Here is a 27,057-nt window from a genome sequence, read left to right as displayed (position 1 = left end):
ATGGTGTGTGAGGGATGCTTTTGGGATGATTCAAGTGCATTATCTTTATTGTGCCACTTTATTTCTATAATTATTACATCAGCTCCACCTCAGATCCCCAGGCTTTAGATCCAGCAGGTTGGGGACTTCTGGTCTAGAGAATAAAACAGAGAGTATAAGAAATTTAGAAAATTCAGACCCAGTTGATGTTAAATATTATAGTGAAAACTGGGACTATGTGAAACAGGGTCCCGAAACTACCAGCTCTCATCCAAACTTTACTCTCAGAATACTGACAGGGAAATTTATTCTACCTAAGACAGAGACTGAAAAAGGCTTCCTTATGAACTCTGAACATGCCAGAGAAACAACCTTAGAGACTGATGGAAATTCTTCAGGGAAAAAGCCCATTCACATGCTTCTCCACTGATGCTCAGAAGTGATGGCCATGCACACATACACAGAAATTTCTATCAATCTAGTGCTGCCTTCTTTCTTCATAGACAGTCAAGTGAAGCTAGATATTTGAAGAAAATGTCTAAGAAGTAATACTGAGATCAAAACAAGTAAATAGGGCTTTCCTTGTAGTTTGGTGGTAAAGAATCCATCTGCCAATGGAGGAGGCATGGGTTTAATCCTTCATCTAGGAAGATCACACGTACCACGGAGAAACTAAACCCGCGTGCAACAACTATTACTGCTTCAAAGCCTGGGAGCCACAACTATTGAACCTGAGTGGCCTAGAGCCCATGCTCCAAAACAAAGAGAGACCACTGCAGTGAACAGTTCACACCATGACTAGAGAGTAGTCCCCATTAGCCAGAGAAAATTCTGAGTGGCAACAGACACCCAGCACAGCCAAAAGTAAACAAATAAAACTATATATAGGTATGCATATATATATATATATATATATATATATATTAAAAATGTGAAAAATAGAAACTTGGAGGAGTAAGAAACTGTACAAGGTAAAGATAATTCCAAAATCTCAGTGAATAACTGAATACAAAAATCCATGACAAAGTGTTTTGCTAAAAGTGCATTATTAATATTAAAAAAAGGCATGTTAAAAGCAAAATTATAGCATAATTCAATAAGTATTTCTTGAGTAAGTTTGAGGACACATCAAAAATTAAAGAAAATACAAGTAAAATAAAATTAAGAGAAGCAAAATGTTCAGTTCAGTTCAGGTCAGCCACTCAGACGTGTCCAACTCTTTGCAACCCCATGGACTGCAGCATGTCAGGCTTCCCTGTCCATCACCAACTCCTGGAGCTTGTTCAAATTCATGTCATTGAGGTGGTGATGCCATCCAGTCATCTCATCCTCCGCCATCCCCTTCTCCTCCTGCCTTCAATATTGCCAAGCATCAAGGTCTTTTCCAACTAATCAGTTCTTCACATCAGGTGGCCAAAGTATTGGAGCTTCAGCTTCAGCATCAATCCTTCCAATGAATATTCAGGACTGATTTCCTTTAAAATGGACTGGTTTGATCTCCATGCAGTCCAAGGGACTCGCAAAAGTTTTCTCCAACACCGCAGTTCAAAAGCATCAATTCTTTGGCACTCAACTTTCTTTATAGTCCAACTCTCATATCCATACATGAGTACTGGAAAAACCATAGCTTTGACTAGGCAGACCTTTGTTGGCAAAATAGTGTCTCTGCTTTTTAATATGCTGTCTAGTTTGATCATAGCTTTTCTTTCTAGGAGCAAGAATATTTTAATTTCATGGCTGCAGTCACCTTCTGCAGTGATTTTGGATCTCCAAAATATAAAGTCTGTAACTGCTTCCATTGTTTCCCCATCTATATGCCATAAAGTGATGGGACCAGATGCCATGATCTTAGTTTTCTGGATGTTGAGTTTTAAGCCAACTTTTTCACTTTCCTCTTTCACTTTCATCAAGAGGCTCTTTAGTTCTTCGCTTTCTGCCGTAAGGGTGGTGTCATCTGCATATCTGAGGTTATTGATATTTCTCCTGGCAATCTTGATTCCAGCTTGTGCTTCATCCAGTCCAGCATTTCTCATGATATAATCTTTATATAAGTTAAATAGACAGGGTGACAATATACAGCCTTAATGTACTCCTTTCCCTATTTGGAACCAGTCTGTTGTTCCATGTCCGGTTCTAACTGTTGCTTCTTGACCTGCATATAGATTTCTCAGGAGGCAGGTCAGTTGGTCTGGTATTCCCATGTCTTTAAGAATTTTCCACAGTTGTGATATACACAAAGATTTGATGTAATCACTAAAGCAGAAGTACATGTTTACCTTGTATTCTCTTGCTTTTTCAATAACCCAAAGGATGTTGTCAATTTGAACTCTGGTTCCTCTGCCTTTTCTAAATCAAGCTTGAAAATCTGGAAGTTCATGGTTCACATACTGTTGAAGCCTGGCTTGGGGAATTTTGAGTATTACTTTGCCAGCATGTGAGATGAGTTCAATTGTGCAGTAGACTGAACATTTTTTGGCATTGCCTTCCATTGGGATTGGAATGAAACTGACTTTTCCAGTCCTGTGGCCACTGCTGAATTTTCCAAATTTGCTGGCATATTGAGTGTAGCACTTTCACAGCATCGTCTTTTAGGATTTGAAATAGCTCAACTGGAATTCCATCACCTCACTAGCTTGTTCGTAGTGATGCTTTCTAAGGTCCACTTGACTTTGCATTCCAGGATGTCTGATTCTAGGTAAGTGATCACACAATCATGGTTACCTGAGTCATGAAGATCTATTTTGTACAGTTGTATTATTGTGTATTCTGTGTATTCTTGCCAACTTTTCTTAATATCTTCTGCTTCTGTTAGGTCCATACCATTTCTGTTCTTTTTTGTGCCCATCTTTGCATAAAATTTTCCCTTGGTATCCATAATTTTCTTGATGAGATCTCTAGTCTTTCCCATTCTATTGATTTCCTCTATTCTTTGCATTGATCATTGAGGAATGCTTTCTTATCTCTCCCTGCTTTTCTTTGGAACTTTCCATTCAAATGGGTATATCTTTCCTTTTCTCCTTTGTCTTTCACTTCTCTTCTTTTCTCAGCTTTGTAAGGCCTCCTCAGACAGCCATTTTGCCTTTTGCATTTCTTTTTCTTGGAAATGGTCTTGATCCCTGTCTCCTGTACAATATCACAGACCTCCATCCATAGTTCTTCAAGCACTCTGTCTATCAGATCTAATCCCTTGAATCTATTTTTCACTTCTACTGTATAATCATAAGGGATTTGATTTAGGTAATACCTGAATTGTCCAGTGGATTTCCCTACTTCCTTCAATTTGTCTGAATTTTGTAATAAGGAGTTCATGATCTGAGCCATAGTCACCTTCCAGTCTATAGCAAAAGGTAGCTATAGGATTAATTCCAAGAGCAGTGATTTTTAAACAGAAGATTTCTAGAAATGAAGATATGGGAGGAAAATCATTGTTTGAATTTCAAATGGAAAGAGACTATCAAATATAATATATATAAGTATTATATATATATATAAGATATATCTATATAAGTATGATAGATACAAGTAGATGCACATCAAGTCTTAAATAATCACAAAATCTGAGGACTTTTCTCAAAGACACTGCATGTCCTATAAATTAAAAACAGTTTACTTACAAATGATCAACCATTCGATGAACTGGGACTTCTTAAGTGCAACATTGTAAACAAAAGTCAGTGAAACAGTGTCCTAAAGCTGTGGGGAAAAAATTCCCACTTAGAATTCTATTCCAAACTTCAGAGTTACATAATTATAAAAAGCTTTGCAGACACACAAGATTTCAGTGGATTTTGCCTTCCACATCCATCTTTTTTTCAGGAAACTACTAGACATGATGCTTCCATAAGATGAGGGAATAAAACAAGAGGGAAAGCTTGGGATCCAAGAAGCAGTTGATCCAACCTACAAGAGAAGTAAAGGAAAACCTTAGGTTAAGGATAAGGACAGTCCCTAAGTGACAACTGTACAGCTGACTTTTAGAGCAACATATCTTTATTGGAGCAAGTCAGAAATTCTGGTAGACATGATTTCAAGAAGATAAAACTGACAGAATACTGGATATGTTTTACTGTATTGAGAAAAATATGTAGAAAATTAAGGTATGGTTTAGACATGAATTAGCTTTAAGAACTATCTAAAGTTCTAGGAGAAAACAATCCTAACAGCAACCAACAATACGGAAGCTTATTAAAAAGGGAAAATTAAAATCTCAAAAATGAACAAAAATAGTCATATTATATTGTATTGATTAGCTGTGAACTACATTTATATAGATATGAAAATAAAATTACCTAGTATGTATGTGTACACTGTGTATATGTACACAAACATATGGGGAAATATGGGGGACAGGAAAGTTGTATGTGGAGGATGGTGAATAGATAAGTGAGTAAAAGTTAGCTAAATACTCATTTCCCTAGATAACTGCTAAATAGCTAATGGCCAAATCTGAAAATTTAAGAAATATAGTACAAGCATATTTCTTAGGCATATGAGCATAAATACTGAAAAAAGACACTTAAAGAATATAATGTGATCATTTCTAGGAATAGGAAAATAGCACCTGATGTTGAGGAGAGAGGTGACCTTCAGAGCAGAGTAGGCTGCTTGTTAATCTACTAGACACTATGAGTAATGTTCCAGCTAAGATGCCTCTTCAACTTAGAACATTCCAAACTAAGTTAAAGTAGAGCTTTTAAGAATGTGCTTCTTAAAAATAAATCCACACATAAATGGTCAATTGATCTTTGACATCTGTGCCAAGAAAATACAGTGGGAAAGGATAAGCTCTTTAACAAACGATACTGAGAAAATTGAAAATCCACATGTAAGATAATGAATACACAAAAATAAACTATATATACAATAACCTGGAGAAGGAAACAGCAACCCACTCCAATATTCTTGCCTGGAGAATTTCATGGACAGAAAGTCCTGGTGGGCTACAGTCCGTGGGGTCACAAAGAGTCGGACACGACTGAGCAACTAACACACTTATACAATCAGCAAAATTAAGCTCTGCTGCTGCTGCTAAGTCACTTCAGTCGTGTCCAACTCTGTGTGACCCCATTTACGGCAGCCCACCAGACTCCCCTGATGGGCTCCCTCCCTGGGATTCTCCAGGCAAGAACACTGGGTGGGTTGCCATTTCCTTCTCCAATGCATGAAAGTGAAAAGTGAACGTGAGTCACTCAGTCGCCTCCGACTCTTAGCGACCCCATGGATGGTAGCCCACCAGGCTCCTCCATCCAGGGGATTTTCCAGGCCAGATAAAAACTTCAACATAAAATTAAAAATATATATATATAACCTCTAGAATAAGGGGAAAACCTCATGATATGAGTTTTGGAAATGACATCAAAAGCACAGACAACAAAATAAAAAATAAATAAGTGGGACTTCAGACCAAAAAGCTTCTGCACAGCAAAGGAAACAACAGAATGAAAGGCAACCCATGGAAGGGGAGAAAATATTTGTGAAATCTTATGTCTGATAAAGAGTTAATTTCCAAAATGCATAAGTAACTCCTGCAACTCAGTAGCAAAAAGGAAAAAACCCTAATAACCCAATTTAAAAAATGGAATAAAGACTTGGATGGATATTTCTCCAAAGAAGACATATAAATGGTCAACGTCACTAATCAGCAGAAAACGCTAATCAAAAACAGAGCTACTATTGTTTTATCCAACAACCACACTTCTGGGTTAACTATCAAAATATTTAAAGTCAGGGTCTCAAAAACATATTAAACTATTCATGGCAGTGCTTTTCACAATGACCAAGATGTAGAAACAACCTAAATATCCTTCAGTGTACTGAATAAATTGGAGAAAATGGGACATACAGTTAACCTTGAACAACAAACAACATGGGGGTTAAGGTGGTAACCCTGCTAGCAATTTGAAACTCCACATTACTTTACAATCAGTTGTCCATTTCCAAGATTTGCATGCTCAGATTCAACCAATCAAAGACAGTGTACATTACTTTTTGAAAAAAAACAAATGGGTGTAAGTGGAGCCAGGCAGTTCACACACATGTTGTTCAAGGGTGAACCATACATTCAGTAGAATATTATACAACCTTAAGAGAAAAGAAAAGAGAAGGAAATCCTGTCATTTGTGACAATGTAGATGAAACTGGAGGACATAAGTGGAATAAGCCAACCTAAGAAGCACAATTACCACATGATGCCACTCATATGAGGTATATAAAATAATGAAATGTAGAACCAGAAGACAGGATGGTGGTTGTCAGAGGCTTGAGGGAGATAGATATGCGGAATTTCTGATTAGGGTGTATAAAATTTCAGTCATGCAAGATGAGTAAGTTCTAGAGATCTGATGTACAATGTTGTAACTACAAATAGTGATAGGGTATTATATATTTAAAAATCTATTAAGAGGGTCCATCTCTTGTTAAGTTTTCTTAGTATAATTTAAAAAAAAAAAAGAGTATGAGTCTGGAATTATTTTCTGAGCATCTGGCTTACAAATGTAAGTCTTGTACTAGTAAGTGAGGGCAAGTCATTCAGTCGTATCTGACTCTTTGCGACCCCATGGACTATAGAGTCCATGGAATTCTTTAGGTCAGAATACTGGAGTAGGTAGCCTTTCCCTTCTCCAGGGAATCTTCCCAACCTAGGGATTGAACCCAGGTCTTCCACATTGCTTGTGGATTCTTTACCAGCTGAGCCACAGGGGAAGCCCTGTACCAGTGAGAAACCTGAGCTATTCTTCATCTGTGTAAATACTGTTTTCTTAAGATTCTACCTTCTTTTATTACATACAGATATTTGCAGGCTACACATTCCTAGAAATAGTTGGAGGAAGGAGAAGCAGGGTTGGACTGGGGTTAGATAACTGATGGGGTACATTTAAAGGAAAACACTTCAGTAGCAGCGTAGGATGACAGAATCAAGACTTTTCTACTCTATTCTATGTCAGAGGACTAGGAATCTCAGTGAGGAATAATGTTATCTCAAGACAGCAGAACTGTATTCATCACAGGGAATTGACTAGAATCTTCTACGTATAACTGTCTTCTTGCTGTGATTGTAGCTCTGAGGGGAAATTCGCTTAATAACTAAGTAAAGAAAGATGAAGAAAAAGTATCATGTACCTCTCAGCCGACTACAGAACATGGATTCAAGCCATTTTCTCAGCTGAAGGATAATCTAAGAAAGTAGTTAAAAAATTTGACATATTCAAGAAAAAATTTCAATGAAATAAGAACCAAAATGTAAAATATAATTGTCACATGATTGTCTTTTAACATTATAAGGTAAAGTAAATGCTACATACATCAGACTAGAGGAAAATATTGCCTACTGTGTAACAAAATTCAGACTTTCCTTGGATTTGTTTTCAAATGCCAGAAGTCAGCACAGTGTCAAGTACTGGGGTTAACAATGATGACTATACATTGGGGGTTTAGGCAATGGCACCCCACTCCAGTACTCTTGCCTGGAAAATCCCATGGACAGAGGAGCCTGGAAGGCTGCAGTCCATGGGGTCGCTGAGGGTCGGACACGACTGAGCGACTTCACTTTCACGCATTGGAGAAGAAAATGGCAACCCACTCCAGTGTTCTTGCCTGGAGAATCCCAGGGACGGGGGAGCCTGGTGGGTTGCCGTCCACTGGGTCGCACAGAGTCAGACACGACTGAAGCAACTTAGCAGCAGTAGCAGCAGCAGCACTATGTGTCTGGCACAGTTTATCCACAGCAAAAGCCCTATTGGGTAAGAACTAGTGTTATCTCTCTTTAAGAAGTGAGGAGATTGAGGCATGGATGGCTTAAAATTCTTATCCAAGAATTGATCTTATAAAATGATTGACATAGGAATTAGAGCTAGGACCTCAGGCTTCATAATAAGTACTATGGTGCTGTGTTATGTTCTCTCTTCCAAAATGTAGGACCAAATAATTTTAACATTTACATAATAAAAAACAAAAGAAGATGTTTTAAAATGTGCATAAAGTCAAAAATTACAACCTCTTTCTGACTCAGAAAAGAAACAAAGATTAGAATACAGGAATGCAAAGGATAAGATATAAAATAACTGAAAGAAGTTATTTAAACCGGTTATGCACAGAAGACATATTGCGTAAAATATATTAATTTAACACAATGTTCTGCATCTAAAACCCCAGCTATTTTAGCACATATAAGTAAATATGGAAGGTTTGGTTCCACATTTAATAAAGTAGGCCAAAATTCTTGCTTTACAAAGAGAAACTTTTACAAAAACTATATTAATCTTGAAATAAGATGGAGAATTATATAAAAGTGAAGAAATATATGACTGAAAATTTCAGATCTGTTCATTTAAATAGATTTCAGTATGCACGCTCAACTGCTGGAGTCATTTCCTACTCTGTGCGACCCTATCGACTATAGTATGTTACAAACTGGAGCAATATATTGAATCTTATGTAATTGTTAAGTTGTGTCCAACTCTTTGCAACTGTATGGACTATAGCCCACCAGGCTCCTTTATCCATAGGATTTCCCAGACATGAATACTGCAATGGGTTGCCATTTCCTTCGCCAGGAGATCTACCTGACCCAGGGATTGAAACTGCATCTCCTGCATTTCCACTGAGCCACCAGGGAAATCCCAATATACTGATAGATAATATCAATTTTAGCATATGTTGACATTTCAAGTAATCTATTACAGACATGGAAATTTCACTCTGCCTTGTTGCATTACTATTAGACTGTTTGCACATATTATGTGATGTATTTATTGCACAGAAAAGAATCATAAACCTGGCAGTGACAAATTACATAACCAGGAAAACAGAAAACAACAATGTAAATAATATAACAACACATTCACACTCTGAAATGTGTCACTGGTGGTTAGAGAATATAAATAAACATTTTTGTTAGGAATCAATGCAATTTTCTTTATTATCATGTTACATGTCATATGATAGTCATCGGCTGATGTAAAATCTGAATTACTTGGTCAATTGTAATTAAATGAAAAAAGGAATAAATCATTTTCTCATTATAGAACTAAATTGACATGGCATTCATAAGTATTTTCTCAGCAAATTTCGGTTGGAAAGAAAAATGAAAGAAATTCAGATTATATTTCTATAAATTTCTGCTGTTAAGCTTTGGAGTTAATAAAGAAGATTTGTATTATTACTATTCCAAGGCTGTTACTTGCTGTCAATTACATATGCAATCCAGGAAGCTGCATAACATTTATTACTTTTGTTCATGAAGGAAATAGAAGATATTCATTAGTTCTGGTTAAATAGCCCAATCCTTTCTGTCAGAGTGACAAGACAAGGTCTCTTGGATACATAGTAACAAATCCTGTAACAAAGGAATCCTGAAAGGTAATTAAAAAGGACCAAGGAGCAATTGGATCTTATCTAAGAACCTCAAAAAGTGACACAGCCCATAATGTTAAGAAAATGGCAGAACCAGTCAAGTTGTCAGTCTTCTCTGTCTCTTGCCGCCTTGTGTTCAAAGTGGAAGAACAGCTGTGGTGAGTGCACAGAGTGCTCATCGCTATAAGGCTTTACCCTTTATCATTCTCCTGTGACATGCGTTTTCTGTTTCAGACACCCATACTTATGGAAGCGGCTAAATATGTACATTTCTATTCAAACTTTGAATAATATGAAGTAATAAACTTTGTCTTTTCACATCTGCCCTCTGCAGAACATAACTTCTGTCCCAACCTTTAAGAATTTAAAGTCTACATTTCAACTTTGTAGCCATTATTAAACGCAAATTCTTTCAATGCATGAAGATTGAACATTTTCAGTTATATAAAAATGCACAAGCAAATGTTTGCTAAAAACATGTGATCTGTTGTTATAATGTCATATTTGCATGTTATTAGATTCATTTTACATTATAAAGTACTGCCTTAATGCACTGAAACCTTTCATGGTTAAAATAAGAGGCTTTAAGGAAAAGAATAAAATATTGATCAGTTTATAGCTTATTTCTTGAGTTACTTTTGTGAATATTCCTGTTAAGAGACAGGTGCAAAATGATTCTAGATAAGTAGTACAGAACAATAAAAACCAGTGGTTCACTTTACTATTTGGCAAAAGTATAATAAAACTTAAATACATAATTTCTATTTTGAGTCATTAGGTGTTATTTATTATATACTATGAGCTCTATTAATAGAATATTGTTCTGAAAATTATGTATATGAAAAATTTCCATTACTATGGTATTAAGAATTTCTACCCTTCTTTAAGCTTCCTTTCTTCAATTAAGCTACTGAAACAAAATCTTATTCAGAATCTATCTTATAAAATATACTCATGAGGTAGTAATTGACAACAGTGAGTAGGAAACTCACTTTTGATATACAGATCCAAAGTAAGATCTGCACTGAGTTTTAGAGCCAGGTGGCTTCAACCAAGAAAGGCATGCATTGTGTCTCTGCCTGGTCCATTCTGAGGTCAGTAGTTTTAACCAGATTAAACTACCACATTTTCCATCCTCCTTTTCCATCAGTCCTTTCCGAGGCAGAGCCTATCTTATTTGGATGCTCCTTCATGTTTCTTTTCTTTAGTTAAGTGACCTCTCCAGGACACAACTAGTTTTTCCAAACAGAAATGAGTGACTTAGAGTAAATGATAAAGCTTAATAAGCTCACTCATAAATGCAATTATTTTCTTATTTTCCTATAGTAATTTTATTTACATACAACTTTTTACTGAATGCTTTCACTAGATATGATCTAGTGGTTAGTAGTCCTATGAAGAAAAATACACAGTCTCATTGGATTGATTTATCTCATAGAGAAACTGATCTTTAAGAAAGCTGTGCCTAGAATACAATGTTGGAGATTCATGTAATAGTCTCAACTATTGTCTTGATAAAACCATGTGCACTTCTAACATCTAAGTAGAGTTTAGTTTAAAACTTCATAGTACACATAATTAAATATTAAATTTATTATGCATATTTGATGTCTGTTTGCTGATTTAGCTATGTTAAAGTACCATGATGTTTTATGTTATTCTTTCTTGACAGAATTCATGGGGCCCCTTTTAAAAGTTCACTTTGGGAATGATCCCCAAGTAAGACTTGATGAAACAGCATATTCTTTGTCATGTTTGACTTTTTAATTAAAGAAAGAAATGTTCCGTATAACTACTCTGAACAGTTAGCATTAATGTGAGTATGGCTTTCCAAAGCAGTGTTTTCTGACAGGTTTTCATTCGTGTGGCTTGATTTGCATTATCAACAACCAAGAAGGATTAAAAGACAAGAAAACTATGGATAATATATCATAAACTTGATTTACAAAATTTCCACAGGCAAGGCTGTTTGCTGTACATCAAATTAGCAACACGGGCAAGATGTAATTTACACTTGCTTTCAGGCAATGTAGAGACAGAATGCTTAATTATTTATTAATGAAGCTTAATTAATCTTCTGAAATTCATTTGTTTGAGAAATATGGGCTTTATCTTACAAGGCAAAATATCAAGTAATTAGCAATATAAAATTTTTACTCTGTTGAAAATTCAAGTGTGCACCTAACGTCCACAATCTGTACGCAATGATGCTCACACGAATACATCAATTATTCAATCTCCATTACTTACAGAACTGATTTATAATGTAGTAAAAGGGCATAACTTGTATGGTCTAGTTATTTTTAAATCGTTAATAAGCCTCCATTTGCTTTAGAATATATATATATATATTTACATATATGTAATTTAAAATTAAGACTACTCACATATTATATTTTAATTAGATTTCATGACAATGGATGGATTTTTGCTATCATTTCTGTCTCAGATAATGATATCTGTTATAGAAAAATAGCATAAACTGGTATGTGTCTATGGAGAAAAGTTATAAGCTATATATTACATATATTATTTACAAAAATTGTGCTTGGCTTTTGTGATTTAATAAAGAAATATAATGTTAAATGTTAAAATACTGAATGCTCCTTTAAAATGTGTCCTTCCAAAATATTTTTATAATACCAAGTTCTATTTCATCAGAGAAAATGTTGAGGACATTTTATAGATGAAGAAATTATTTGAGTAAACCTGCCCAAGGTGAGAGGCTAAAAATGTGGCAGATTAAGACTTGCAACCAGGAGGCCAACTTCTCTTCTTTCAAGCAGATAATATATTTTCTCCAAGAACCTTGAAGACACAGGTCCCTTAGGTTTTCCAAGACTTTACTTTCGTCTAAAAAACCAAGTAACTTAGCCAGATACCTTTCATGTCTGTTTCATATTCAAAAAGCATATCTTAGTACTTATTTCTAAAGAACTTGTTGCTTTTTGGTATCTCACTTAAGAAGGTGCTTTTTTTTGTTTGTTTTTGAAAGCAGGAAGAGATGACTCTTGAAATAAATAAAAAATACAGTGAGACATTATATGTAATTTCAAATACAGTTCAAAAAAGAAATACTGAAGCTATCTAGAATACCGAGAGGGAAACTTACAAAGCAGATAGAATTTGCTCATGATCTTGGAAAAAATAGAAGGGTGTAGATGAATGAAAGGGAGTCCAAAAAGAATTTTCTGTGTAGTGCTGATGGTGGGAACAGTAAAAGCTGAGCAAAGATATGATGGGAAGACACATCAGGCCTTATGCTGAAGATAAAGAGTAGGTCCATCTCATGCCACTTGAGAATATGCTCAATTAAGCTGCCTGATTATATGTTACAGTAGAGAAGTAACTTTTTTCCCCCACAATTCCTCCTTGTATATGATAACAGTTAAGAGAAAGACAAGAAAGTCTTTTTATAGAGTAGACACAAGTAATACATCAGATCAGATCAGATCAGTCGCTCAGTTGTGTCTGACTCTTTGCGACCCCAGGCCTCCCTGCAGCACACCAGGCCTCCCTGTCCATCACCAACTCCTGGAGTTCACTCAGACTCATGTCCATCGAGTCAGTGATGCCATCCAGCCATCTCATCCTCTGTCGTCCCCTTCTCCTCCTGCCCCCAATCCCTCCCAGCATCAGAGTCTTTTCCAGTGAGTCAACTCTTCACATGAGGTGGCCAAAGTACTGGAGTTTCAGCTTTAGCATCATTCCTTCCAAAGAAATCCCAGGGCTGATCTGCTTCAGAATGGACTGGTTGGATCTCCTTGCAGTCCAAGGGACTCTCAAGAGTCTTCTCCAACACCACAGTTCAAAAGCATCAATTCTTCGGTGCTCAGCCTTCTTCACAATCCAACTCTCACATCCATACATGACCACAGGAAAAAAAATAGCCTTGATTAGATGAAACTTTGTTGGCAAAGTAATGTCTCTGCTTTTGAATATGCTATGTAGGTTGGTCATAACTTTCCTTCCAAGGAGTAAGCGTCTTTTAATTTCATGGCTGCAGTCACCATCTGCGGTGTTTTTGGAGCCCAGAAAAATAAAATCTGACACTGTTTCCACTGTTTCCCCATCTATTTCCCATGAAGTGGTGGGACCAGATGCCATGATCTTCGTTTTCTGAATGTTGAGCTTTAAGCCAACTTTTTCACTCTCCACTTTCACTTTCATAGCAGCACACAAAAATTAAAACATTTTCAATCTTACAGTAAATATCTTGAAGAGTTCAATAGTACAGTACAACAGCTGACTTACAGGGGCTCACATCAAGTGAATAGGCAAGAAGAGTTACTGACTGGAGGAGGGAGAAGAGGTGGGAGACAGTAAAACTGAAGGATCATCAGCAATACAGGAAAGAGAGCAGGCTGCAATTTCACTCACACCTGATGTTGATGGCACAGGTTCTGGTTCCTTGCTGGAGTCAATTCTACTTTCTTGCAAAAAATGATACAGTGATGTCTGGATAGTAGTCTTTTGTCTCTCATCATAGATGACATGGTATTACTGGATTACATTCTGAATGGCTGCTGCAACCTTCCTGTACGGTTTAAAGTTTGGGTCCTGTGCTTCAGAAACTAACAGATCCTCTTCAAATAAAGAAATCTCCTTGCCACTTACCGCACTGTGAATCTCTTTGGTTCTTCAGTAGTACCAGCTATTGATACATCACCACTGCGTTTACGCTTGCTTCCAGATATGCTAGGCTTGAAATAAATATACTGTACTACTGTACTCTATACAGTACTATAAAGTACACAAAAGCAATGTATAGAGGATGCACGCATATGACAACATATGCCAGATGCATGAACTAACTTACGTGATTTGACATGTGAACACATATTCAGATCTTAAAAGTTCCCAGCTTGAAGATTTTTATGCAGTTTGCATCTCTTAATCTCACATGTTGTTGCTGCTGCTAAGTCGCTTCAGTCGTGTCCGACTCTGTGCAACCCCAGAGATGGCAGCCCACCAGGCCCCCCTGTCCCTGGGATTCTCCAGGCAAGAGCACTGGAGTGGGTTGCCATTGTCTTCTCCAATGCATGAAAGTGAAAAGTAAAAGTGAAGTCGCTCGGTCGTGTCCGACTCTTAGCGACCCCATGGATTGCAGCCCACCAGGCTCCTCCATCCATGGGATTTTCCAGGCAAAAGTCCTGGAGTAGGGTGCCATTGTAGCTAGAATGGGAAAAAGGAGTCCAGAATGGAGGTGGCTAAAAGACAAAGAAGGGAAAAGCCTGCGAAAATAGAACAAAGGAAGGTCCAAGGATCGGAGTGAGGACCTCAGGTAAAAAAGCAATTTATGCCATCTATTGTACCCCTTGATTCTGAAAAACTTGTGGTTTTCAAGAAATGTGTGATTTCTTGAAATGAATCAAGTATATAAAACATAGCATATCATGTATTTCCCACCATTGTGAAGACCTGATCACAGGTCTGATCACAATAGTTATGCCATCTATTGTACCTCTGAAAAACTTAATGCTTAGCACTAATTTCACTGATGAATATATGCATTCACATTCATTGGGATGAATGTAATGTTAAAAAAATTTCTCTTAAAAAAATTACAACCATGTGTCAAAATTATATTTGGAACTTGAAGAGAGAAGAAAAATAAGCCCCAGCTTGGGGACGATGGGTATGGAGGGAGAGAAGAAGAGGTAGTATAAATAAGGAGGTAGTAAAATCCTGGACTATCTGCCTAAATGTTACTAAACTATCCTATCAGTTGACTAGTGATCCTAAATTTCCAAAGAATTTTAATTTCATTAAAGTTTATCAAAATATCTTTCAAGTATTTAATTCAGAATATCAAATACACCCACGAATGGCTGAATTACAAGGATGTTCTGTATCCAAAAGACTTAGGACCATTTTCTTTCTTCAGTTCCAGTGAATAAAGATCTGCTTACTTCTGAAAAAGTTATTAATTGGATTTGTTGCTTATTTTATTACTTTTAAAATTCCATACAGATATTGGCTAATTTATACAGTAAATATACAATCATAATTACTAGTAATATTGTAAATACATTGATATGATTCACTTAAGTAAATTTACTACATTAAGGGAAAATTTCCAAACAAAAATCTCTTTGCAATTCAATTTTCATGGTAGAAATTTCAGTTAGTCTTTGGACCTGAAATTTTATATTTTGTACGTTTGAATTTATTTGCCTTCTTCTTTACTCCTCTCTCCCCTCTTCTCTCTCTTTTGCAAGTGTAATGAGAAGCATTAACACACATAAAGTTCTTGGTCTGGTTTGGTTCTAACAAGTGACGCATATGAACTACGGTAAGAGAACGAACTTCTGTCAAGACAATTCCTAAAAATAGGAATCCAGAGCTATATTTTTGATTACTTCTATTTTCTCAGAAATTAAAATAATGTTATTTTACTGCCCTATTACCACTTCTTATAGTTGAAGGACAGAAATTAAGAATCCAGTGTTTCCTCTCAAGGTTTTCCCATATGTTTCTTAATGTGAGATCACGTTACTAGAACCGCGAGTGAACTAAACCATTTAGTTGATCCTGGATAAACATCCTGGTACTGATAGGATATTTTAGGTATATATGAAGGGTTGATCTTGTTCCATAGTTGCACAGCTTGTTGTAGCTAATAAAATGGAATTTATCTGTAATTGTGGAGCTCCCAGAAGCTTAAAAAAAAAAAAAAAAACTATATCCAGATATGAAAGTAGATTCACTCTTATTGAAGCTATGAACACAACTATATTTCAATGAAGAATGCCATGAGCCAGTCAGACTTCAAATAATATTTGTTCTATTTAAGTGTGGAACTAAGTCCTAGCTTTTACACACTAATTTTAGACCCTGACAGAGAAAAAAACCTAAAAAATATGTTTAATTGTTTTCAAATGTGGAATGGTTAAAAATAGTAAATTTAACTTTTTTTTTTTTTCTCAAGGAGGCTGTGATTTTTCTAAGCTTGATCAGAGGAGTAAATCACTCCTATTGTTATTGTTATTGCTGTTCAGTCCTGACTGACTCTTTGTGACCCCAGGGACTGAAGCACACCAGGCTTCCCTGTACTTAGCTATCTGAGTTTGCTAAAACTCATGTGCATTGAGTTGAGTATAACATCCAACCATCTCATCCTCTGTTGCCCCATTTCTCCTCCTGCCCTCAATCTTTCCCAGCATCAGGGTCCTTTCCAATGAGTTGGCTCTTCACATCAGGTGGCCAAAGTATTGGAACTTCAGCTTCAGCATCAGTCCTTCCAATGAACAATCAGGGTTGATTTCCTTTAGGGTTGACTAGTTTGATTTCCTTTCAGTCCAGGAGACTCTCAAGAGTCTTCTCCAGCACCACACTTCAAAAGCATCAATTCTTCAGCACTCAGCCTTCTTTATGGTCCAACTCTTACATCTGTACATGACTACTGGACCCTGATGCTGAAAAGGAACTGAGATAATTCCGTTGTTTTAGAGGTTGCACCCAAGTACTATATTTTGGACTCTTCTGTTGAATATGAGGGCTACTCCATTTCTTCCAGGATATTCTTGCCCACAGTTGTAGATATATGTTCATCTGGATTAAATTTGCTCATCCCTGTCAATTTTAGTTCACTGATTCTTCAAGTATCAACCATTTTGCATCTTTTGCTTGACCACATCCAATTCACTTTGATTCATGGACCTAACATCCCAGGTTCCTATGCAATATTGGATAGAAAGATAGCAATCTTTACAGCATCAGATTTTACTTTAGCCACCAGACACATCAGCAGCTGTACATAATTCCTGCTTTGGCCCAGCCACTTCATTCATGCTGGAGTAATTGCTCTCTACTCTTCCCCAGGAACATACTGTACACCTTCCAACCTGCAGGGCTCGTGCTCTGGCATCATTTAGTTTTGTCTTTTCATACAGTCCATTGTCGGGAGCCGCATTAGGCGTTACTGACAAAATGGAGGCACGGCCCCCAGCCCCCTCTCCTCATTCCGTAGGCACGGATCCCGGGATGAAGGAGTTAGGCCTTGTAATTCTGACTTGTCTTTTCCTCTCCTTGGCTGAGTTGACTGAAAATGAATAAGGTGCTTATTGTTCTTGAGAGGAGCATGAGAAGGCACAAAGCCTTCTGAAGCATTGCTCAGAGAATAATTCATAAAGTTAATCATTGACATTTGTTCAAGGACTTTTACAAAAGAGTATTCCAGGATGAGCACATAGGCCGTAGCTTGAGGCCATGGGAGGGATTGCTATCTGAAGTCCATTTGTGAGGAGAATGTTTATGGCAAAGGAGTTTACTGAATTTAGGGCTTGCTGTTGCTAAGTCACTTCAGTTGTGTCCGACTCTGTGTGACCCCATAGACGGCAGCCCACCAGGCTCCTCCATCCCTGGGATTCTCCAGGCAAGAACACTGGAGCGGGTCGCCATTTCAAATAATTAAAAAACAGTTAGAAGTTAAAGATTTAAGGAATGTTGTAAACTTAGCATTTTTTACTATAGCTTATAGAAGTTAGGAATTTTTAGAGACACTATAGCTAGATGCCTTTTTAAGAGATAGTGAGCTCAGGATGTTAGGGGCAAACAGGATTTAGGAAGATAAGTAGTAAACTGAGGAATGCAGTATGAGTTACAACGTAATCACAAGTTAACTATAGGACACATTAGAGGGAGTAGATAACAGATGATAAGGCTGATTCCCGGAGAATCACTGAAGCAGGAACTCTGTTTGAGGAGCAACAGTGATTTATGGAGATAATAAATCTGGGAGAGGGGGAACTGAACATGTCAAACCTCTGGCCTAATGTTTTTGTAAAAGTATAAAAGAGAATCTTAAACTTGAAATAAACAGGCAGTCCAAGAAAAATGAGAGGCTGTCTCATTCACCGACACCGTCCATCTCTTCAGATTGAATCCCTGGCTGCTGGAGTTGGACTCCGGCAGTCCATGGATTTCTCATGGCAAGAATATTAAGTGTGTTGCTATTTCCTTTTCCAGTGGACCAAGTTTTGTCAGAACTCTTCCCTATAACTGGTCTGTCTTGGATAGCCTTGAACAGCATGGTTCATAGCTTCATTGAGTTACTCAAGTCCCTTCACGACAAAGTTGTGATCTATGAAGGCAATCCATTTAGTATTTACTATGTGCCAGACACTGTTCAAGGCCTGACAACAATGTTATTTCAAATTAACTCTCTTGTAATGGTTACTTTTATGTTTCAACTTGACTAAGCCATGAAGTGATCAGATATGTGGTCAAACATTAATGGGTTATGTGCAATTAACATTTAAAGTCTAAAGTGATTAGACTACACAATGGATGGGCATCCTCCAATCAGTTGAATACCTGAATAGAGAAGACAGGTTGACCCTCCTATGAGTTAAGAGGGAATTCCTCCCATCTGACTGGCTTCTGCCTGGGACATCATTTTTTTTTTTTTTTCTGCCTTCTGACTCACACTGAAAAATTATCTTTCCCTTGACAACTTCCATAATAACATAAGATATTTGCTTATATTAATCTCTTTATGTATGTGTGTGCATACATAGCCTCTCGGTTATGTTTTTCTGGAAAACCCAGACTAACATACCTACAGATCTTTAAATACTTTTGCTATTAAGTTGATTCTTTCTTTCTTTTAAACTTTTCTGGCATTGTTTTTCTTTTTTTTCCCCCACAAAGATACTGAAAATGAGAACTTAAATAACTTGTCCAAGTCCGGACAATTAGTAAGTGAAGAAGCACAGCTACAAAGCCAACTTTGTCAGACTCCACAAACATAGTCTATCTATTACACAATACATCTCTATTCTCAAGGAGATTTTTTGCAGACATTCTCTGTGCATTAAATCCCTTAGATACTCATAACTTGAAACAATAATCTTTAATAACTTTATAGATTTTAAAAATAATTTGTGGGCTTTAACTAATTAAGCTTCAATTGCAGCTTAAGTTTTCTTGGAAACTTATCATTAAAAATGGACTTCCCTGGTGGCTCAGATGGTAAAGCATCTGCCTACAATGTGGGAGACCCAGGTTCAATCCCTGGGTTGGGAAGATCCTCTGGAGAAGGAAATGGCAACCCACTCCAGTACTCTTGCCTGGAAAATCCTATGGACAGAGGAGAGTGGTAGGCTACAGTCCATGGGGTCACAAAGAGTCGGACATGACTAAGAGACTTCACTTTACTTCTATCATTAAAAATAGGTTAGATTCTTACATTTCCTGGTGACTCTAAAGTATTTAAGATTGCCTCTATGTCATATAAACCATATTAATGAATAATATAAAACAAAATTAAAGGGCTTTTATTCAATTACATGTATATTTCATGTGCAAAATGCAACAGATGGAAATTAAGCTCATGAATGCACTTGTATACCTATAGATTAATTAAATTCTGCAAAGTCATGGTAGGAAAATTTCTTGTCATGCACAAGATTTACAAAACAAGAGAACAGTGCCATGAGGAGTATCAACTTTTGCCTGAAGGAAAGAAAAATATTATGCTCATTTCCTAGTCATATAAATTTAAGTCAAAGTTGTGAATTTATTCATCTCTTTTCTATTCACATACGGTATGCAAGAATTTTTTGAAATATAAATGCCATGTTTAAACATTTCCATGTTTTCATAGACATTGTCAAAGTGACGCTGACAAATATCAGAAGTTATCATTCCCTTTGTTCAGCAATCAGTGACAGAAAAATTTCTTATTGGGTTACATTAAAAACAATAATAAAAAAGGGTCAACATAGCCAGTAAACAAATAAAATTATTTTTAAAATGTGTTATAAAAATTCTTTAGTGCTAATAGCATAGAACTATGACATTGTGTTAAGCTGAAATGCTGTAGTTCCATCACATTCTATCTGCATGTTTTGGGGCAAGTTGTTTCCCTCTTAATACTTTAGTGACACCTCTATAATCTGGAATTATTAGTATCAGCTACCATATGATTATTTTGAGGAATAATTAAACCTAGCAAGCATTTGATAAATGTCTGTAATTTTATTATATTTATCATTTTTGTGTTTCTTTTCTACTTTTGCCACCTAACTTCAATTTATGGCCTTAATCAAGATGGTTAAAAAACTCGTAATCTCTGCTGTCACAAATATATATCATCTGATTCCTACCTCTAAAGATGATTTCCTCTAGTGACTCATAAAATACAGAAAGAACAAAAAACTTTTTTTGATTAAAATAGAACAAAGACTTAAAAGCAAATAGAAACAGGCCTTAATGGACACCTCAGTGAAGAAGATAGACAGATGGGAAATAAACTTATGAAAATACGTTCCACATCACATGTCATCAGGGTAATGAAACTTAATGCAACCATAAGATGACGTTAGACACTTATTAGAATGGACAACACTAACAACATCAAATGTCTGTAAAGATGTGGAGCAACAGGAACTCTCATATATGCCTGGTGCACATGTGAAATTGTACAGCCACTTTGGAAGACAGTTTGGTGGTTTCTTACAAAACCAAATGTGCTCTTACCATCTGATCAGCAATTGCACTCTGTGGTATTAATCCAAAGGACTTGAAAACTTATGTATGAATCAAAACTTGCCTACAGATTTTTCTAGCAGTTTTATTCATAATTTCCAAAGCTTGGAAGCAACGAAGATGTTTTCCAGAAGGTGAATGGATAAATAATTCTTGGTTTTACTTATTTTTGTGCACGAACAAACATGTAACCTTCAGAGCTAAAACATGAGCTATCAATACACGAAAAGACATGAGGAAGCTTAAACACATATTACTAAGTGAAAAAATCAATCTGAAAAGGATTCGTACTGTATGATTCCAGTTATATGATGTTCTGGAGAAGTTAAAACAATGGAGATAACAACAACAACAAAAAATCAGTGGTTGTTGATGGGGGAGGGATTAATAGGCAGAACACAGTGAATTTTTAGGGCAGTGAAAATATTCTATATGAAATTATAATTATAGATATATGTCATTAAAAATTTGTCCAAACCCATAGAATGTGCAACATCAAGGTAAATCTTTAGTTAACCTGTGAACATTGGATGCTTATGGTGTGTTAGTATGGGTTCATACTGACAAATTTGGTTAAAGAAAAAAAGTAGCATTGTGGTGGGTGATGTTGATAATGTGGGAAGCTATGCAGTGTGTGGGGGCAAGAGGTGTTTGGGAAATCTCTGTACCTCCCCTATCAATTCTGTTGTAAACATACAAACTCTCTTTTAAAAACTCTTTAAAAAGATAGACAAGTGGACCTATATATCATCTCCACTGAACAGATTAATTAGTTACATAGACCTTATGGTGCATTGGAATTACTACCTCTACCTTGCCCGACTCTGAGCACCAAAGAATTGATGCTTTCAAATTGTGGCACTGGAGAAAACTCTTGAGAATCCCTTGGACAGCAAGGGGATCAAATCAGTCAATCCTAAAGGTAATCAACCCTGAATATTCATTAAAAGGACTGATGCTGAAGCTGAAGATCCAGTACTTTGCACACCTGATGGGAAGAACAGACTCATTAGAAAGACCCTTATGCTGGGAAAGATTGAGGGCAAGAGGAGAAGGGGGCTATAGAGGATGAGATGGTTGGATGGCATCATCAACGCAATGGACATGGATTTGAGCAAACTCCAGGAGATAGTGAAGAACAGGGAAGACTGGCATACTGCCGTCTATGGGGTCACAAAGAGTCAGATCGGACTGAGTGACTGAACAATAACCAACCACCCTGCCCAACAATATTAAACACCATTGCATTGCACTGTAATTGTTACAATAAAATGCAAAAAATGCATGTTTGCACAACATGGATCCAGCAGTATGAGCAAACTAATGTGATAAAGTATTGACAATCTCTTAAGTGAACTTTATCCAACTGCATGAGTAGAGAATAAAGGTATTCTGTCAGGAGTTTAAAAGGCCTAAATAAAAAGAGCATTTTTTTAATTAGGAAAGACTGTTGTGAAATTAGAATCTTATTTAGCCAAAAGAAAAAGATAGGAAAATGCGAGTAATGTTAACAAAAAGAGGAACTCTGTTAAACTTGGCAAGGAAAAATGCAACATTATATTCATATTTTTGCCTAAGAATTTTCATCAGACTCATGATGAAGAGATTAGAGATCTATATCAAATCTACATATTATTTCTTTATGATTTATTGCAAATATTTACACACATCTCATAGCAAATCATTGTCTGGGTTTACCATATATTAAATAGTAAAGGTTATATGTACAAGAATTAGAGATAGTATCATGGAGTTGATCACTGTAAGTGAATATTGGTCAGAATGGATTCTAGCAGGAGGTGATATATCTAAGCTGAGTGTGGGAAAATAAAATGGGGAAAAATCAATTATTTTAAATCCAGTCTCTGTCATATCAGCTGTGTGTTTTGGGCTGGTTATGTAATCTTTATGAGTTCTTGGCTACATTTTCTAGATAAATGGAAACAATAAAGTATATTTCACAAAGCTATGGAAGGGCTAAATGAGATACTTTGAAAATTATAATCAGGTTGAGCACATATCATAGAATTGCAAAAAAAAAAGTTGAATTAAATTTCTATTTTTTATAATAGTATATCAATTAGTATATCAATAGTATATGATATAGTTAGTATATCAAGGATTGAGTCTTCTTGAAATGAATTTTATTTTAACTTGCATAATGTTTTATAAATAATGAAGTAATTTAAATGGAGAAATATTTTGTGTTGCTTATTTAACAAATATTTACTGAATGTCCACCACATGCTAGGCGATATTCTAGGCACTTGGGATACATAAGGGAATAAAAGAGATAAGGTCCTTTTTCCCCTGGGGGATATAAACAATAATGACAGCAATGAAAACATTAATGAGCCAAATTAAATGTAGGACAGGGTAAGTGGGATACACGAGGCTGTGATTTACTGGAACTGTGTAATTAAAATAGATGTGTTGCTTTTCTCATTTCTCTATCATTCTTCTAGATTCAATCCCTACTTTACTCTGTATCCTGGAAGGTTTATTTCTATGAAGTGGCATCACTCAGGCTTTCTTTCTAATTATTTCGTGAGCCAGCTTAGCCAGTGGGAGTTAGTGACAGAAATCAGAAAAGAAGAAACAAGGGTGATTCTTCACACATCAGCACTTTGGGTCTAAAAATCATTTCCTCCTTCTACTACCATGCATATCAATGGACTTAGATATTACCTCCTGCTAGAATTCATTTCTGACCAATATTCAATATAGTAATCAACTTCTTGATACTATCTCTAATTCTTGTACATATAACCTTTACTATTTAATATATGGTAAACCCAGGCAGCATGATTTGCTACCAGTTGTGTGTAAATACTTGCAATAAACTATAAATAAATATAGATTTGATATAGATTTCTAGTCTTTTCCTCATGAATCTGATCATTATGAACCAAGGAAAGATTAACCACAACATTCCTGAAGCAGCTACAACTTTAAGGAACTCAAAAAACACTGTCTCCTCACAGAGTCCTTTTACCTCCTTGAGTCTAAGATCCTGGCCATTGCTCTGCCACGTCTGTCATATTGACAATTTGAACTTCATTTGAGCCTGAAATAAAAACAAATGCATCTATCATACTGTGGTTTTCATGTGCATTTCTCTGATTAGAGATACTGAACACATTTTCATAAACCTGTTGGCTGTTTGTATATCTTCTTTAGCGAAATATGTATTCAAGTCTTTTGCCTATTTTTTAACCAGGTTCCTTTTTTTTTTTTTTTCCTTTGCTACTGAGTTGTAGTTCCTACCGTTAACAATATGGTATTATGTACTTAAAAACTTAAGGGAGTAGCTCTCATACTGAATTTTCTTACCTGCCCCCCCACCCCCAACACACATAGAATAAAAGAAAAAGGAGAAAAGAGAGAAGAGCGAAGGACTCTTTTGGAGGTGATGGATATGTTTTTTACCTTTTCTTGTTGTTATGGTATCATGGGTCCATACATATGTACAAACTCATACAAATGTATACGTTAAATATATGCAACTTTTTGTACATTAAGTGTATCTTAGTAAAGTTGGGTCATTCTTTCTTGACCCAAAGCTATGAAGCATGAAATTCAGCAGATATAAAATTTTCATATATATCTTAGCTCTACGTTTGTTTCTTTTTACATTTCAATGGACTATACTCCAACCAAAAGGAAAAAAAAATGTATTACCATATCTTATTGACAAGGTCTTTATAATAACATATCATAATGGGAAGGATAATTCTACCCTTCATATTCTTCTTTTTCTGAATATAGGATGCGAGCTTCTCTCAGCCTTTTAATCTTCCATGTAAATTTAAAAACCAACCTAACAATTTTCATGTAAAAATTTTTTGGAATTTTTATTGGATCTGAATCTACACTGAATCTATAGAAGAGTTAGTGATGAATTCACATCCTAGAGAAATGACTATATAACATCATTTTTATGGTACTATGGTAACTGATGTTTACATATTTTCTAATTCAGGTATTCTTCACTAAAACCACTTTGTCATGCTATAGTACATCATTCAGTAAATGTTACATTTGATTTGACAATATTTGGCTTAAAATGCTCACATCTGGATTTTTGAGAAAAATGTACTTCTAGTTGCCTTCTTTATCATGGATATCATGTATTTTGACTTTCTTAATACCAATTTCTTTCCTTTTTTGGTAGCTGAAATCATAAAAACAAGTTAGAAATACTGGATTCTTTTGTTCTCTAGAAGAGTTTGAAAAATACTTCAAAAGTGTATTATTTGAAAGTCATTTTTAACTTATTTCATAGAATAAAAGAAAAATCAAGCCTTAGACTTCTTGTCCAGAACTTCCATTTCCCACTTAAAAAAAAAAATCAATGCTGTGTAAACCCTTTAAATTTTAATTCAAAGTATTTATTTGCATGTCAAATAATTTTGCTCTCTAGTGTAACAAGAGATTAAATCCTCTATTTGAGCTCTATCAAATCTATCAAAATAAATTAAGCTTGAATATTTATTCATTATCACAAATTGCTTTTGAGATTATTTTATTTAGAAGGCTATTCTAGAGGACACTAAGTCTGGTTTGAAATTATAAATATGTATAGATAAATCATTGAGACTTGATAATTAGAACTTCCTTTGAGTAATAACTTGCAACTGTAATTCCACACAGTACATTTTTGATCATCTTTAAGTAGTACTCTTTTATCTAATCTAACAAAATGCAAAATTGTTCTTCAGTTTGCTCAGATTAACTCATTTATAGGATCGGAGCTGGGCTTCTTTTGTGACTCAGCTGGTAAAGAATCCACCTGAAATGCAGGAGACCTGGGTTCGATTCCTGGGTTGGGCAGATCCACTTGAGAAGGAAATGGCAACCCACTCCAGTATTCTTGCCTGGAGAATTCTATGGACAGAGGAGCCTGGCAAGCTACAGTCCATGAGGTAGCAAAGAGTCAGACACAACTCAGTGACTAACACTTACAATTTCACTTTTCAACTAAAATATAACAAAAATATGTTTTCATTTCTTACCACAGTTAGATTGGACTGCAATCAGTAACCCATATTTGTTACAAAATAGTCATAGAGGTTGTTGTTTTGTCAACTAACTTCTAGGTTTTAAGAATGTATTTTAAATGAAAATTTTATTTACATAAAGTGGAGACAGCACAGCAACAAAGTCATTGAAATATGTTGTGATCACAAACTATAATTAATATATATTATTTTTATTTCAGCACCTAAGAAAACTCACAGTTTAAGAGCTTTTCTTTGGATACTCTCTAAATAGGGAATAGGGAGGAAAAATATATCTGAATTAATTTACAGAAAATCTGATGGTGTAGAACAGCCATTTCTCTCAGCACTTCTCCCAAATTGAGCTGTCATACTTAGGGACAGCCTTATAAATTTTAATTTTTTAAAATTTATTTTAATTTTAATTCCCAAAGGAAGAATTGAGCGATATTAGCAATATCTATTAATAGATATTAGCAGACAAGTTTATATAATTACTATCATGCTTTTAATATTTTATCAAACTGTTATAGAAAAACTGTCTAATTGCTCACTTTTTCTCAGAAGTACACTATTATATAACCACCAACATTATTCTGCTTCTAGCTAACCTTTTGTTGTCTTGGTTGATTATCTTGTTGGTTAATATACCATCATCTTAATGAGTTTATTAAACAGGGAGAAATAAGGAATCGTTTCTAACATCTTCTCAAGACCAAAGCAAAAATTACTTCAAAGCTGTTAACTCCTCAACCAGGACAAGTGTTAAAGATAAGTAAAAAAAACGAATCCTCACCATATCGGATACACTGATGTACCAAAATGAGACAAACTCTAACAGACATTCTGAGATTGAGCAAAAATACCTAAGAACATTTATTAATTCAATTATTTATTCATTAATATGCCCACAATTTAAAATATGTATATATAAACTGTCTGACATTTAGTCAAAACCACAGTGATAGTGACTATATATAGTTCATGGACTCTGTCCTCAACCACTAATTGTGACAAAAGATACATGCATGCTAAGTCCCTTCAGTCATGTCCAACTGTGCAACCCAATGGACTGTAGCCTTGCAGGTTCCTTTGTCCACAGGATTCTTCAGGCAAGAATGCTGGAGTGGTTTGCCAGGCCCTCCTCCACAGTATCTTCCCAACCTAGGGATGGAACCCGTACCTCTTACATCTCCTGCACTTGGAGGTTGGTTCTTTAACAATAGCGCCACCT

The 27,057-nt window shown here is 35.8% G+C and overlaps 1 long non-coding RNA gene across 2 annotated transcripts in view; it reads right to left on the bottom strand.

The window, feature by feature from the left end:
• The window catches only part of LOC133233987 (uncharacterized), a 102,125-nt gene that overhangs the window by 7,835 nt on the left and 67,233 nt on the right, over nucleotides 1-27,057 (bottom strand). The window contains exons 1-2 of one of the 2 annotated variants that reach the window (XR_009731943.1): nucleotides 3,594-3,882; nucleotides 3,224-3,375 (exon numbers count right to left, since the gene is read on the bottom strand). This is a non-coding gene — a long non-coding RNA (uncharacterized LOC133233987). Of the gene's footprint in view, nucleotides 1-3,223; nucleotides 3,376-3,593; nucleotides 3,883-23,818; nucleotides 23,891-27,057 lie in introns of those variants that run through there. The other variant, XR_009731942.1, reaches the window with a different exon arrangement.

Source organism: Bos javanicus, chromosome 21 (assembly GCF_032452875.1).
Source record: "Bos javanicus breed banteng chromosome 21, ARS-OSU_banteng_1.0, whole genome shotgun sequence".
NCBI classification, from domain to species: domain Eukaryota; kingdom Metazoa; phylum Chordata; class Mammalia; order Artiodactyla; family Bovidae; genus Bos; species Bos javanicus.
This window is presented reverse-complemented; position numbering and strand designations above follow the sequence as displayed.